At 40.7% G+C, this 15,403-nt stretch overlaps 1 long non-coding RNA gene across 1 annotated transcript in view; it reads right to left on the bottom strand.

The window, feature by feature from the left end:
- Positions 1–13,881, bottom strand: part of LOC116703015 (uncharacterized) — a 17,500-nt gene extending 3,619 nt beyond the window's left edge. Inside the window, exon 1 of the long non-coding RNA XR_004335315.1 lies at positions 13,713–13,881. This is a non-coding gene — a long non-coding RNA (uncharacterized LOC116703015). The remainder of the gene's footprint in view (positions 1–13,712) is intronic.
- Positions 13,882–15,403: the final 1,522 nt, after the last annotated feature.

Consider the following 15,403-nt stretch of genomic DNA (forward strand, 5'->3'; position numbering starts at 1 on the left):
GCCCTCTTGGGGCTTTAAATCCATACTGTTATATCCAAGATTGATCCACTTATATCCATAATTCATCGCGTTTTGTCCATTTCTGCGATGGCTCGCTCCTCCGTCTCTTCTATCTGTCTGTCTATTTTTCAGGAAGTACATGCCATATATGGGAGATAAAAGCACCCCTCTTGTATGGAGGCCAGAGGGGACAAAAATCCCTATAGACTCTATGGAAGGCCAAATAATAAACTATTAGAACACATATTTGCTTGGATAACATTGCGTGGTGTAACACATAAATATGACATTATTATGTTATTATTGGCATAAGTAAATGTCATGAGAGCAAACGTCTTGACTTTTTTGGAAAAAAGCATGTATTTTCTCAACTGTATAAGTTATAATGATTATTTCTCACAGTGTGACTCCCTAGACATTGAGAAGTGTTTTATAGGTTTACTTATATGTCTGTGATATCAATACAATCTGGAAGATTAATTAATTAATAATTTATTTATTATCTTTAAGGCCCTACAACCATTTTAACATGCAAGTGACCTCACTGCAACCAAAATTCAATAGCCCGTTTGTCCTAAAAAAATGATGTTCCTATCTTGACTGTAGACAACAGGGTTGATGTTTTACAAGCTTTTTATAAAATAAATCCAGACGGAAAATTAAACTGTAATGGCCTCAGGGCCCAGGGTTAAATATACAACAGTTGCACAGATACCCATGCTCACGCTACCACAGCTGTCGTACCACAGCAACCTGTCAATCACAAGGTAGCCACGCCCTAAAGCATCCCTTGCTTCATGGCTGTATACTCTAAATGGGACCATACTTTACAAATAAGCATCACGTGTTTGAAGAAGACTTGAAACTAGTGATGAGCATAAAATCATTGGGTATAGTTTACTGAGGTAATAACAGCAATTGATTAATAGTACTAACTAGACACATGGATATATGCTGACATCTACTAACACATACAGCAGAACAACACTACAAGAACAATGCTGCTTAATTGCGTGTGTTCAAAGGATCAACAACTAGGAAAGGTGGATAAAGCTTTTTTTGCCTGGGACATGTGAGCTAAGTGTAATTTTAATAATACAAGTACAAAAGTTTTTTTTACCTCGGACAGGCTGCAAGATATCTATGGGGTAAATGTGCATCATTAATTTTGTCCACTTAAAGTGCTGTTTTGCCACTGCAGGTCAGATTACTATTCTGACATTATGAAAAGGACCTCCTCAAAGATTACCTGAAAAAACTATTAAGACCTTGTGTTTAACCAAAAACCTCTGATGTGCTAGCGCCAGCCAGTAAACACATCTAACTCCCAGTACAAACACAACATACTTCTCACACACATTTCCATAATTAGTAAACTGTTTTTATTTAACTTAAAACTAGAGTAGTGTGTGGTTGTAAAAGTGGAAAGATACCCCAATACAGCTTTTTATACATTTTTTTATAGTTTAGTGTCTGTTTGACTTTGAAATGAAGTGTGTTTTACTAAATCACCGTTTATTATAATGGAGGTTGGTGGCGTTAGCAAATGCAATTTCCCAGATGGATTTTAGGTTTAAAAAAGGAATCTGTCAGGATATATAACATTGTGAAGTAAATGAAGGTGCAGAATTGCCCCCCCCAGTACATTGTAGCTTGTTTTACCACTGCTGAATGCAGCGATTTCTCTTAATACTGGACCATGTCAAAGATTGTTATTCCCATCAGTCACTTAGACACAAAAACATAGGAACATGGGGTTCCACTGTATCTAATTTGATCACTGTTTAGCTGTAATTTGACAAAGTCTGGATCAGGGTGCCAGTAAAAGGTCCAAACACTGCCCCAACTCATGCCAATTGCTGCTGATTGAATGTAGGTCATCAATTGCGTCCAGGCCTTTTGTCTCCACCGGTTGATAAATCCGCTTGGAAATCGGAATGAAAGTAAGAGGTTCCAGAGTGATACACATTTGCACAATTAGTCTGGCAATGCCAGGCTAACTGAATAAAACAAAACAGAAGTTGCTTAGATCAGCTGTCTTGTTGCCCCGCGCTGCCCTCCTGCGTTCCTCTGACCTCCTTAATCTCTCCATCCAGCAGACCTCTCTCTTTGTTAATCATTGCTTTTTCTTGCTCTTATTGGGGTTTGCCTTTTGGGGGAGTTTGCTGGTGATTGCCATATGCTTCGCATTGATCTGGTCGGAAGAGAAAGCATATCCCTATCAGGATTATGAAGTGGAGATACTAATAAGGGAGGAAAAAGGACGTTGGGGGAAATTGGTCAGATTGTATGCTGATGCTTTTCTGTGTTGACCCCATGAGAGACATGTTTTTGCATCACAAAAGAAAGAGAAAGAATGAGAGCGCTCTGGTAGTCTTGTGTCAAACTGAATAACAAACTGCTGTAAAACTAAAAAGTCCCCCTGCGTACGCTGCTAAAAACTATTTCATAGATGCAGAAATATCACTCTACGGTTGTCCATGACGAGACCACAAATGATGATAATAACTTGGTGACTGGAAAACCACATTTAAGTGGACTATTGCATTTTGACTACTGAGTATATATATATCTATATATATATATATATATATAATATATCTTACTGTTTTCTGATATATACACTTTGACAGTACTAGAATAGGACAGGCATTCTTAATGACTGCACAAGGTTTTCAAATCTGGCTGCACATCTCATTTGCATTTAAAAACTTACTTCACATTTACAGATCTAAAATTATTTCTTTATAAAAACAGATTTGGTCTTCAAAAGTAATTCCAGAAATGAGTCTTTAAAGAGAGGGGTGTTTATATCAAGGTTGTCCTATATAAGGCAATAGTGTATATATAACATAAATATATACACCCCCTCTCTTCTTTCTGCATATAATGCATTGTGAAATGTGAATTTTGAAAACTGGCATATTTAGTGTATGAGTTAGTGTAGAGCAGGGCTTCAATTATTTTCTGTACGCCCCCCTAGCAAGAAAGAAAACTATTCGCGCCCCCCCACTCCCCACCGTGAGCTATCCATCCTGCATAACATTGGCAATATCAGGACGTTTTTGCTGAAAAACTCTAGCGGCTAATCGGCGTGATGGGGGTTGTAACGTATTTAAGTGACGACGGCTAATTATTTGGCTTCATGCTGTCGCTTGCAAGCTTTTAAACACACCCACACCCAACGACACACACGCATAAGCACACACAAAGCTCTTCTCACCACACACAGCACAAGCCACACCTCTGGTTTTCCTGTTTTCCTCCACTTGTATCTAGTCTGATACTCACGCGCCCCATGAGCTAATACGCTTTGTGCCATTTCTGCCCTTAGCTGTTCGGTCCGACTTCTCTGCCATTAGTCTCTATCTTTTCTCCTCTCCGGCGTCATGGTTCTCATCCACCGGTTAAAAACTTTTTCATGTTGGGGGTTGTTATGTTGAATAACGGAGGCTGTAGACAGAACGCAGTCGAGCTTTCTGTTGAATCCACACGCTAAACCAAGGCAAACCGTTTTGTCTTGTAAGTCGTAAACTGGTGCTCTGTCGCAAACGTGGACAGAAGTAACTGGTAGTGGAATGCCACAACATTACACTTTAACACTAGTAACGGCACAAAAAAAAAGCCTGTTCCCAGGGTCACACGCGCCCCCACAGGTATCGCACCGCCCCTTTGGGGCGCGCCCCATATTTGAGAAGCACTGGATGTAGAGTATGCCTAATACACAGGTAGACGGTGCTACAGTGATTTATTAAGTAAGCACTAAGGTTTTGTGGAGCAAATACTTTACTTAAAAGTAGGTAGAGCTTTGTGGGTCACCAGATTTAGTGCACATTAGCCCGTGGATTACTACCACTAGCCACTCTAATAAAGTGGACAAAGGGAGAACAAAGAAAGCGAGATAGAGCAGAAGAGAGATGAAACCAAAATGAATACATCTTTTCTCTGACCAGAAGCAAGAAAAAATAGAGAGAGATTTACATTTTTACACTTTTTACATACTTATTGAAGTGCAATGCATTAAACATTCCGATTTAATCAAGTAAAGCATCAAATCTCCATGTTTTGATGAAATACTGATCACCAGCTGTTCCGAGTCTGGTCCGATGTTATCAACGCCACAGAGACTGGCCGCCTGCCCTTTTTCTGGCCATTCTGGCTTTACCTGACAGGTGTGAGGAGCTGCCACTTGTTCGTCTTTTATAAAAAAACCTTCTCCGTAGAAAACACACCAAAAAGCTGAAAACATGAGTCTCTTACACTGAGAAAACAAAAAGCAAACAGCAACAAAAGGACACTGAAATAAAAGCTTGGAGGCAATGGCACCATGTATATCCTGGATCAGCTTTCTGTTTTTTTGAAGTTCGACCTTGTGAGGGTTTGTAAAGCTCAGACAGTAATACACAGTGGGGAGCCTGTTGCGCAGGCGGCTTGTGTATAGTCATCAGACAGTGATGTCTGTACAAACCTTGAACAGAAATATCAATGGCTGAATATCTCAAAACAAAAAAATCCCAAAGAAATACAAATAATAACAAAATCCTGAGTCAGTGACCATGAACTGAAAAACATTTGAAAGTGGGAGACCAAGCAAGAGAAACGGTTCTGTACACATTGCCTCCAGGATATTGAAATCGAATTACCATTTACTATGTAACAATCCCAAATATGAAGACTTGAGAACCACAATATTTCAAATATTTGTAAAACATATACCAGGTAACCTACACTGAGGACAAACTGCTTCCTTTTTTACTAAGGAAGATAAAAGTAGCAATTAGTCTTCACAATACAAGCCTAAATAAATAGAGAATTTGATATATTATCATTTTGATGTTCTATTCTTTTTTTATTGTTTTCAAAGCACCCTTGAGGAATGACATAATTTGTTTGGTATGTTACATATATCATAAGTAGCCTGTTGACTTAGTATTACATCAGATGTATTTCTTCATTGTTGTGTTTAATGTACATGTGTTCTTATGCTTTGGCACACAGAATGGATTTGGAAATTGAGAGAGGCGAGAGAGAGAGAGAGAGAGAGAGGAGCGGAGAGAGAGAGGAGGAGGAGAGGAGGAAAGAGATGAGGAGAGTTGGCACACAGTGCAAAGCCCTGCGCAAACACTGTACACCTAGCCATGCAGAAAATGTGGAGGTAAAGAAAAACGCCTGCTGATCAAAGCAAATGAGCCTGGCAGAGAGAAGAAGAGAGAGAGAAAGAGAGAGAACGCCACAAAGAAACGGCACACGGATATGAAGGGGGTTGGATTTCACGCCAACTGCTACGGCGTTGAGCTGTTCGGCCGAACAGCTGGCCGCGCGCCATCCAGATGCTCGACGCCATCCAATCGCTTTAGTAGCAATGCATTCACATAAGCTCAGTATTGGGAGTGTTAATGAAAAGGCCGCGAAGGTGTTTCCTGAATGGCGCTTTAGGAAAGAGCACAGCTCGCAAGCAAAATGTCAGCTTCAGCATATCCTCTCTCTCTCTCTCTCTCTCTCTCTCTCTCTTCAAATTCAGTTTGTTTATTGCTGATGGCTTGACAAAATCAATACATCTGTGTTGCCAAAGCATAAGAACAAACATACACATAAACAACAAGGGGTAAACACATCTGCATAATAATACAAGCAACGGATACGTATGATATAATTGCAGATAAGAACAATTATGTGCATGTCCCTCAAAGGGTGCTTTGAAATAATAATATAAAAACACATAAAAGAATAGTAATGATTTATACAATGTAAGGTTGGTGAAGCGGTATCTGTTTTTCATGTTTGGAAAATATTATTATCATATTTGGATATGTACATAAGAAGTGATTATGTTGAATGTCTTCGTCGACACTATTTTAATGGCGACCCTCTTTCAGTTTCCAGCTCATGGCCACTGATCTGATTTGATTAAATTGTGATTCTTGTTGGGTTTTTTGTTTTTGTTTCTACCTGTCGTCTACTACCGGACTGAGGTGTTCAGCTCGTGTAACTGTACCTGAACTCAAACCATCTGAGACTCTTTCACGACACAAAGGCTTATTTCTCTAAAGTATGTTCACAAATCTGTCTGGATCTGTGTTAGTGAGCACTTCTCCATTGCCGAGATAATCCATCCACCCACAGGTGTTGTATATCAAGATGCTGATTAGGACAGCAGTATTGTTGACAGGTGTGTCTAGGCTGGCCACAATAAAAGGCCATTCTTAATGGCAGTTTTCTCACACAGATGTTGCAAGTTTTAAATTGGCTGCTGACTGCAGGAATGTCCAACAGAGCCATTGCCCGGAACTGAATGTTCATTTCTCTACATAGGCCGTTGCAAAGGGGTTTCCCAGATTTGGCAGTGCATCCAACGGCCTCACAACCCACAGACCCAGGTAACCACATCCGACCGGGACTTCAACATCCAGCATCTTCACCACCAGATCGTCAAACAATTGGTTTGCATAACCAAAGAATTTGTCCCTCAGAAACCTTTCAGGGAAGCATCATTGCATGCTCATGGTCCTCTCGGTGGCTCGACTGAGTTGAGTCTGAGTGACCAACTGAGTGGGTAAATGCTCACAGTCGATGGTGTCTGGCACTTTGGAGAGGGTTCTATCACGGATGAATCATGGTCTACAACCGTACAGGGCAGATGGAAGACAAAAGTGTCGTCTGAGTGAGTGGTTTGCTGATGTCAACGTTGTGGATTGAGGGACACCATGGGCCGGTAGGGTTAGGGTTAGGGTTAGGGTTAGGCGTATGTTATGGACAACGAACACAGGTGCATTTATGACGGCATTTGAATGTACAGAGTGACCGGGACAAGAGCCTAAGGCCCATTGTTGTCACCTCAGTTTGTTGTCACAGAGTGGTGATAAATAGTGACAGAAATAGGCCTTTGTGTACTTGGGGGCAAAAACAAAAGTGTTGGGAAGGTGTATTAAATCAATGCTTAACTGAGGAATAATTTGGGACCACTTGGGTAGGGTTAGGGTAGTTAGGGTTTTCTTCTCTTGTAGGTGTTGTTCTAACATACGCGTCTAGTGGCTACTGGACATGTCATCAGTGATGAACCCTGGTCAACAAGTGTTCGGGTCTTTAATCGCAGACACGCTCGATGGGCGACCCTGCTGCGTTTCACTTCACAGATCCCCTCCGGAATCCACATCACGTGAGGCTTTTTCGGCAGACCTCAGAGAGTTCTTCACGGTTCATCTGCACAGATGTCCTTTTACTCCAAAGGGTTTGAGTGTTTGAGGCAACGACTGTCCGGCAAAGCCCGGCAACCAACTCCTCTGGTTTGCTACAACTCCCCAACTCTGCATACTGGCCCTCTGGCGCTCATTTGTCTCTCCAATCGGTCTTCCAAGGGACAGTAAGCTCACTTTGACTACCTGCTGGTCGACCAAGTATCACCACGTTTGGACGGAGTGAAGTGGCCGTGATGTTGATTTGGGAACTTGAGATGCCATCCCAGGTCCACTTTGACGGTCCAGTCTCTTGCAATGGCAAAGACCCCACCAGGGGAGCATGGTGTTGTGGTGCCTTCTCCTCAGCTCTGGCAAGGATGCATAGAGGGATTCTTACTGCTCTGGATCACCGAGGTAGTTGCATCAGCCAGAGCCCGAGGACCTGACTGGCGCCAGTGCTACCGCCATCCCCCAAAGCCTTTGGGCATCAGCTGAGGATATGCTCCAGTGTGCCACTCCCTGGCACGGGTGGCATACTGGAGAATCTACCAAGCCCCACAGTGTAGCTTGGATTGGCTAGTAGAAGATCCCCATGATGAGGAACTTTCAGAGCTCACTTGTAATGATATTGGATAATACCTTTACTACAATAATGTGTATTATTTGCTAGCATTTGCCCCCTATAACACTAGCTTCAAATAGCGTTACCAGGGTGTCCCATTTCAACATATTTGCATTATCTTATGATTGTCCTTGTGAATAGATTGAACTGATAAAGCATGACAACAACAACAACCGAAATGGGGACTGACAATGAACCTTTTACTCGGGGGAAAAAAAAAACCTCTTCACTGCTGAACCTATATCCAGGTTCATTTACTGTGAAAGAAAGAGGAAAAGAAATCGCAGATCAATGCATAGGAGAAAGTTTTTAATATTACTAAAGTTTTATGGCAAGCCAAAAGTTATTTTTACTGGATCCAAAATGTATTTAACACTTCCAAAATATTGTCAGACTACAGAAAAGTAAATGCCTGGTTAAAGAGCTCAAAGTTAAAGATCATAATACATATGGTGTAATATTCTGTAGCTACTGATAAAACAGTAGCATCAATGTAGTGAGCAAGATGTTGATGGCATACCAATTATAGATGGTACTGGCATTATTGCAGTTTTAACGCCATGGTACCATGTCTATGGGTGCAACGGGCAATATAAAGAGACCATTAGCGTTGTTATTAGCGTGGTCCTGCTCAACGCCCTGCTATGCATGGATGTGGGGGGGGGGGGGGGGGCAGCTGCTGCCATGGTCCGTGCAAGGCTCTCCATTGCTACTACTATTATTTCTGATAGTCATCATATGTGGATTGCTACTGTTCATCATATACTAACTGCGTAATTATTATGAATCATGTTTCTCATATCTGTATCAGTGTCTGTGTCCCAACCAGCAGCGGCAGTGGCCGCCCACCAGGAGTCAGGGTCTGTCCGAGGTTTTCTGCCGGACGAAATGAGATTTTCCTCCTCATTGTGCACCCCGCTTGTCTCTGTGGGGGGGGGGGGGTGTGGTCTCGGAGAGATTTCTGTGCTTGTGTAAGTGCCCTGACATACTCCTGTGTGATTTGACCACTTTGTATGGATTGCAAATTCCTGCTTGTTTCTAATTTTCATGCTTTTCTTTTTTTGTTTTTTTTCAATTGGTACGGGAGAAGCAGTAATACGCGAGCAGTGTTAGTGGTCTTTGATATGGTATTTCGCACCACTCTAAACCTGGGGATGAAAGCTGGGGGCAGAGTCGGGAAACCGGGGGGGGTTGGAACGGAAGCCAAATGAGTGGAGAAAGATGCGATAAGCAAAATGAGCTGCAGCCCCAGTGGGGGCCTGGCCTCAACCATTGCAGCAGCTCATAACGACTGTGGAGAGGTTGGGATGGAACGAAGGGGGGGCTTAGTAAGATACTGTTGAGGGACAAACAGTACCCACAAAGCCTGCTAGCGGCTCTCTGGACGCAGGTTCATACCCGTCACAAGGGTGGGATGAAACATGTTATAGTATTATATAAGTATTATAGTGATTGTGCTGTTGTTTCTTAGAGAGCGTTGGAATGTCGACCATATTAGCAACTAGAAAACAAAACGCTACCTGCGAGCCATGGATTCGCGTGGGGACTATTCTTTAATTGACGTAAACAACCACAGGTATCTGACACATATTCCATGAGGGAACATTTGGGTCTCAGTGTCTTGCGCAAAAGACACTCTGACATGAGACTACAGGGGCAGGAATCAAACCCAACCTCCAATTAGAAGCACAAACGCTCTACACCTGACCCCAACCACAGTGTTTATATCTGGACAACTCCCAGTGAAGTAGCTTTTGATGTAACTAGGTTCATTTAGGCCCTGCCACTAATGGTTAGTGTGTGGAGTGGAGACGGAAGGTGGCAGCACAGTTGGGGTGTTACAATACATGGAGTCTGTTTGATGTATTGATTAATCCTAATCGATCCAATTATCGATACAAAAGTGAAAAAAATATCAATACCATATGTCATCTTTGAGAAATTCCCGCGTATTATGGTTTTAATAAAAAAAGATGTAGTTTTTTCAAATTAAATTACCGTCAAGCTTATAATGTACAGAGAGTATTGGGCCACTGGTGTGAAAAATGTATTTATTCTGACTTTAAACTCAGAATTCTGAGATAAGACTTTATTCCTAGAATCAGATTTAAATCTCAGGTTCTGAGATTAAAGTCTTTATTCTGAGAATAAAAGTCAGAGGTCTGATTTTAATCTCAGAACTCTGACTTAATCATCAGACTCATTTCAGCTAATTAGTGTTAACGATGAATCGGATTTATGTCCTTTTTTATTAATAAAAACAGACGTGTGTAACATTACGGACATAATGAATGAAAAAGAGAGAAAAACAGACCTGAGTATGTGAATCTCTTTCTGTGTATACACTCTGCACACAAGTGATGTGATTGTGCACCGATGAAACATAACTCTTAGTATTGGCGATTATGTCCATTTTCGAGTGAGTGGGATGATAGTGCAGCATCAAAATGTAGAAATATAGTGGAGTTTATGAGGCTGTGTATGGGCAGGATGTGTTTAGGCATTTCAGTTTTTAATCATACTCAGTTTGTTGGACCTGCTTTCTGAACACGGATGGACAACAACCTGCTTGGTTTATTGGCATTCTATAAACCATCACAATCGTCTGGCGGGGCTAAGCTGGACAGAGCCACAGTGCCTCTGCATAATCGTCTTAGGAAGGAACAGTGTACTACAGAAGTGGTTTTAGTTGTCACAGAAAAACTCTGAGTGGACAGATACTCTAGTCTATATTATTCTATTATTTTTGATCTATTTATCTTCATTTTTATAAGGTTCACTAAACATCCACCCCCTGCTTGTCATGAAGCATGCATAGACTCAAACCCACCTCCACCACTTCCCCCATACAAGATTTGTCAGTATGTGTCACATTGTCTGTAATTTTGTATGTGTGTTGTCTACTCTAATATTACCTTTTTGGGTGTCCAATATCTTCACAATTTCTGTGTATTAACTAAGACAGCCCTCATTAGCACCACTCACATGCACGCAGCTGTATCTTTTTCTCTCCATCTCTCTGCCTTCCTCTCTAGGCCAGGTTCAAAGAAAAGGGAGCCACTATTAACTGACAGAGCGGCAATACCAATAGAGAATACATCCTTGGCATGTTGGATTATCTCACACGATTTCATTACCGCCGAGGCTTCACTCCAATCACTGATATTGCATTTTCAATTTGCTTCACCATTAATTGAGGGCCCGACCTGAACATCTTGTGATGAGTCCATGGCTCAGTCGATGAGCCCGCCCTCAGGTGCTGTCAATGGTGGGTTGGTGTGTGTGTGTGTGTGTCGTCTGCCAATCATGTGTCCGTGTATGTATGTACAGTACAACTAAGTCTTTTATAGAATACTCAGAAGTACAGTTCTAACGAGGCCGAAAGAACAGCATGAGCCTTCTAATTTTGAACAAAATGGACCTACAGGAAAAAACAAATCACTGCCTCTTAGGAACAGTCGGTATGAAATGGGTGCTATCATGGCTGGATGGTTTGACAACAACCAGATCACAGACGTTCTCTAGGTTTTTTGGATTTCAAAGCACCGCATGTACGGTGCGACATTAAAAACTTACACCAAAAGCAGACTGGTGTCTCTGTATTGAAGTGAAAATATTTAAAACCCCTGACGTTTCGACCAGATCGCTTGAGCTAACAGGGAGTTTCCTTATGGAAGATAACGATATGTTTTACGCACAAAATGACAAGGAAAGTATCAATACATGACACACAAAAACAGTTCAGGGTCAATAGGAAAACAGAGGTGAAAGAGGTCAATCAGTGTAGCAAAAAAAGGCCAAAGTCCCGAATCGTGGATCAGGATCAGAGATACAGACATGCCTTCAAAGAACTGAGGGAATGGTCATTAGTGAGGGGCTGATTATCTAATGAGGGTGCGGTGAGTTATAGTATATAGCAGGCCATGGGTGTTGAATCAGCAGGTAATGCAGAGCGGAGGGGTGCGAGTCTGATATGCCACGAGAAGCATGCCTATCATACACTAGAGATTTCAAAAGACTTTCAAAGATTAGTCTGAGACCACCTCACATCTAAAGACAATCATCTCTCATCTAACCCATAACGGCGTAGGTACGATTTTTTCAACCTGGACCCCGTTCCTATGTTTGTGTGTCTAAGGTAACGGATGGGACAACACAATCTTTGACATTGTCCAGTATTTAGAGAGATCTCGGCAGTCTGCAGCGGAGGAAACAGCTCCCATGGAAGTTAATAGGACAACTGTCAAGCTTACTAATGTAAACACAAGGGTTAAGACAATTATTTAGTTTTTTGTTAGTTCAGGTTAGCACAGCTCTTTTAATTTGGCAGGTCGAAACAGAGAAATATGACCTGGCTTCATGTGAATATAAGCGCTTCCCTCTCCCTCCAATGGAACAAAGCTGTCAGACGCTTCTCTTTTTATTTCCCGAATGCATGCAGGGCACTGTTACGAAATGTGCAATATCCTAGTCATGCTCTGGGCCTCAAAGTGCCACAAGGAGCTCAAAGCCACAGGCGTCATTGGGAGCCTAACGATGCGTTATTAGCAATAGATATGTGGATCTAAGACTATTTAATGTGTTTGTGGTTTGGTTTATTATGCCAATTAGGAAGCATAATGGTAGGAGTTTGAATAGAGAGTTATGTGTTGAATGTATCTTAGGACTGGTAGTGGAAGACATTTCTGTTCTATTGATGTCAGTATAATCTAGTGGATAACGGAAGGCCTTTCCGTGGAAAAGTCGGCTTTGTTCTCATGATCCCTTCCGCTTACAGGAAAACAACAAACAGACTTCGAGGCTAGGGTCTAGACTGCCCTTATGAAAGCGCTGTGAGATACGTGTGTATAGCGCTCTAGAATAAAATGAATGTGATATGGAGGTTTAGTTCTTGATGCAGCGCCCATATATGGGAGATAAAAGCACCCCTCTTGTATGGAAGGCCAGAGGGGACAAAAATCCCTATAGACTCTATGGAAGGCCAAATAATAAACTATTTAGACACATATTTGCTTGTATAACATTGCTGTGGGAGGTAACATCAATAAATATGACATTATTATGTTATTATTGGCTAAGTAAATGTCATGAGAGCAAAACGTCTTGACTTTTTTGGAAAAAATGCATGTATTTTCTCAACTGTATAAGTATAATGATATTTCTTCACAGTGTGACCCTAGACCTATGAGAAGTGTTTATAGGTTTTACTTATATGTCTGTGATATCAATACATATCTGGAAGATTAATTAATTAATTATTTATTTATTTATCTTTAAGGCCTACAACCATTAACATGCAAGTGACCTCACTGCAACCCAAATATTCCAAAGCCAGTTTGCCTAAAAAATGATGTTCAATCTTGACTGTAGACAAAAGGGTTGATGGTTTACAAGCTTTTTATAAAATAAATCCAGACGGAAATTAAACTGTAAAAATGGCCTCAGGGCCCCCAGGGTTAAATATACACAGTTGTCACAGATACCCATTGCTCACGCTACCACAGCTGTCGCTACCACAGCAACCTGTCAATCACAAGGTAGCCACGCCCTAAAGCATCCCTTGCTTCATCGGCTGTATTACTCTAAATGGGACCATACTTTACAAAATAAGCATCATGCTGTATTGAAGAAGACTTGAAACTAGTGATTGAGCATAAATCTATTGGGAATATGTTTACTGAGGTAATAAAGCAATTGATAATTAATAGTACTAACTAGACAACATGGATTATATGCTGACTACCTCTATACAACATACAAGCTACAGAACAACACTACAAGAACAATGCTGCTTAATTGCGTGTGTTCAAAGGATCAACAACTAGTACAAAGGTGGATAAAGCTTTTTTTGCCTGGGACATGTGAGCTTAAAGTGTAATTTTAATAATACAAAAGTACAAAAGTTTTTTTTTTACCTGGACCAGGCTGCAATGTAATCCTATGGGGTAAATGTGCATCATTAATTTTGTCCACTTAAAGTGCTGTTTTTGCCACTGACAGGCTCAGATTACTATTCTGACATTATGAAAAGGATCCCTTCAAAGATATACCTGAAAAACCTATTTAAGACCTTTGTGTTTAACCAAAAACCTCTGATGTTGCTAGCGCTAAACCCACCAGACTCTATTTAAAAAACAAATACTTTTAACTTGTACAGAGCCAACATATTTCCACATTTAAATTAGTAAACTGTTTTTATTTTAACTAAAACTAGAGTAGTGATGGTTGTAAAAGTGGAAAGATTACCCCAATACAGCTTTTTATACATTTTTTTATAGTTTAGTTTCTGTTGACTTTGAATGAAGTGTGTTTTACTAAATCACCGTTTATTTACATGGAGTCTGGTGGCGTTAGCAAATGCAATTTCCCAGATGGATTTTAGGTTTAAAAAAAGGATCTGTCAGGATTATTAACATTTGTGAACGTAAATTGAAGGTGCAGAATTGCCCCCCAGTACATTGTAGCTTGTTTTACCACTGCTGACTGCAGCGATTTCTCTTAATACTGGACCAATGTCAAAGATTGTTATTCCCATCAGTCACTTAGACACAAAAACATAGGAACATGGGGTCCACTGTATCTAATTTGATCACTGTTTAGCTGTAATTTGACAAAGTCTGTGATCAGGGTGCCATGTAAAAGGTCCAAACACTGCCCCAACTCATTGCCAATTGCTGCTGATTGAATGTAGGTCCATCCAATTGCGTCCAGAGCCATTTTTGTCTCCACCGTTGATAAATCCGCTTGGAAATCGGAAATGAAGTAAGAGGTTCCAGAGTGATACACATTTGCAAATTAGTCTGGCAATGCCAGGCTAACTTGAATAAAACAAAACAGAAGTTGCTTAGATCAGCTGTCTTGTTGCCCAGTCGCTGCCCTGCGTTCCTCTGACCTCCTTAATCTCTCCATCCAGCAGACCTCTCTCTTTTGTTAATCATTGCTTTTTCTCTTGCTCCCTTATTGGGTTTTTGCCTTTTGGGGGGAGTTTGCTGTGATTGCCATAGCTTCAGCATTGATCTGGGAGAGAAAGCATATCCCTATCAGGATTATGAAGGGAGAGATAATAAGGGAGGAAAAAGGACGTTGGGGGAAATTGTTCAGATTGTATGCTGATGCTTTTCTGTGTTGACCCCATGAGAGACATGTTTTTGCATCACAATAAGAAAGAAAGAATGAGAGCGCTCTGGTAGTCTTGATGTCAAACTGAATATACAAACTGCTGTAAAAACTAAAAAGTCCCCCTTGCATGTACGCTGCTATAAAACTATTTCATAGATGCAGAAATTATCATCTACGGTTGTCAATGACGACACAAAATGATGATAATAACTTGGTGACTGAAACCACAATTTAATGCTGACTATTGCATTTTGACTACTGAGTATATATATATATATATATATATATATATATATATATATATATATATACTGTATATATATATACACTTATGACAGTACTAGAATATGGACAGGCATTCTTAATGACTGCACAGGTTTTCAAATCTGGCTGCACATCTCAATTTGCATTTTAAAAACTTACTTCACATTTACAGATCTAAAATTATTTTCTTTATAAAAACAAGATTTGGTCTTCAAAAAGTAAT

The sequence above is a fragment of the Etheostoma spectabile genome, chromosome 15 (genome assembly GCF_008692095.1).
Source record: "Etheostoma spectabile isolate EspeVRDwgs_2016 chromosome 15, UIUC_Espe_1.0, whole genome shotgun sequence".
Lineage (NCBI taxonomy): Eukaryota > Metazoa > Chordata > Actinopteri > Perciformes > Percidae > Etheostoma > Etheostoma spectabile.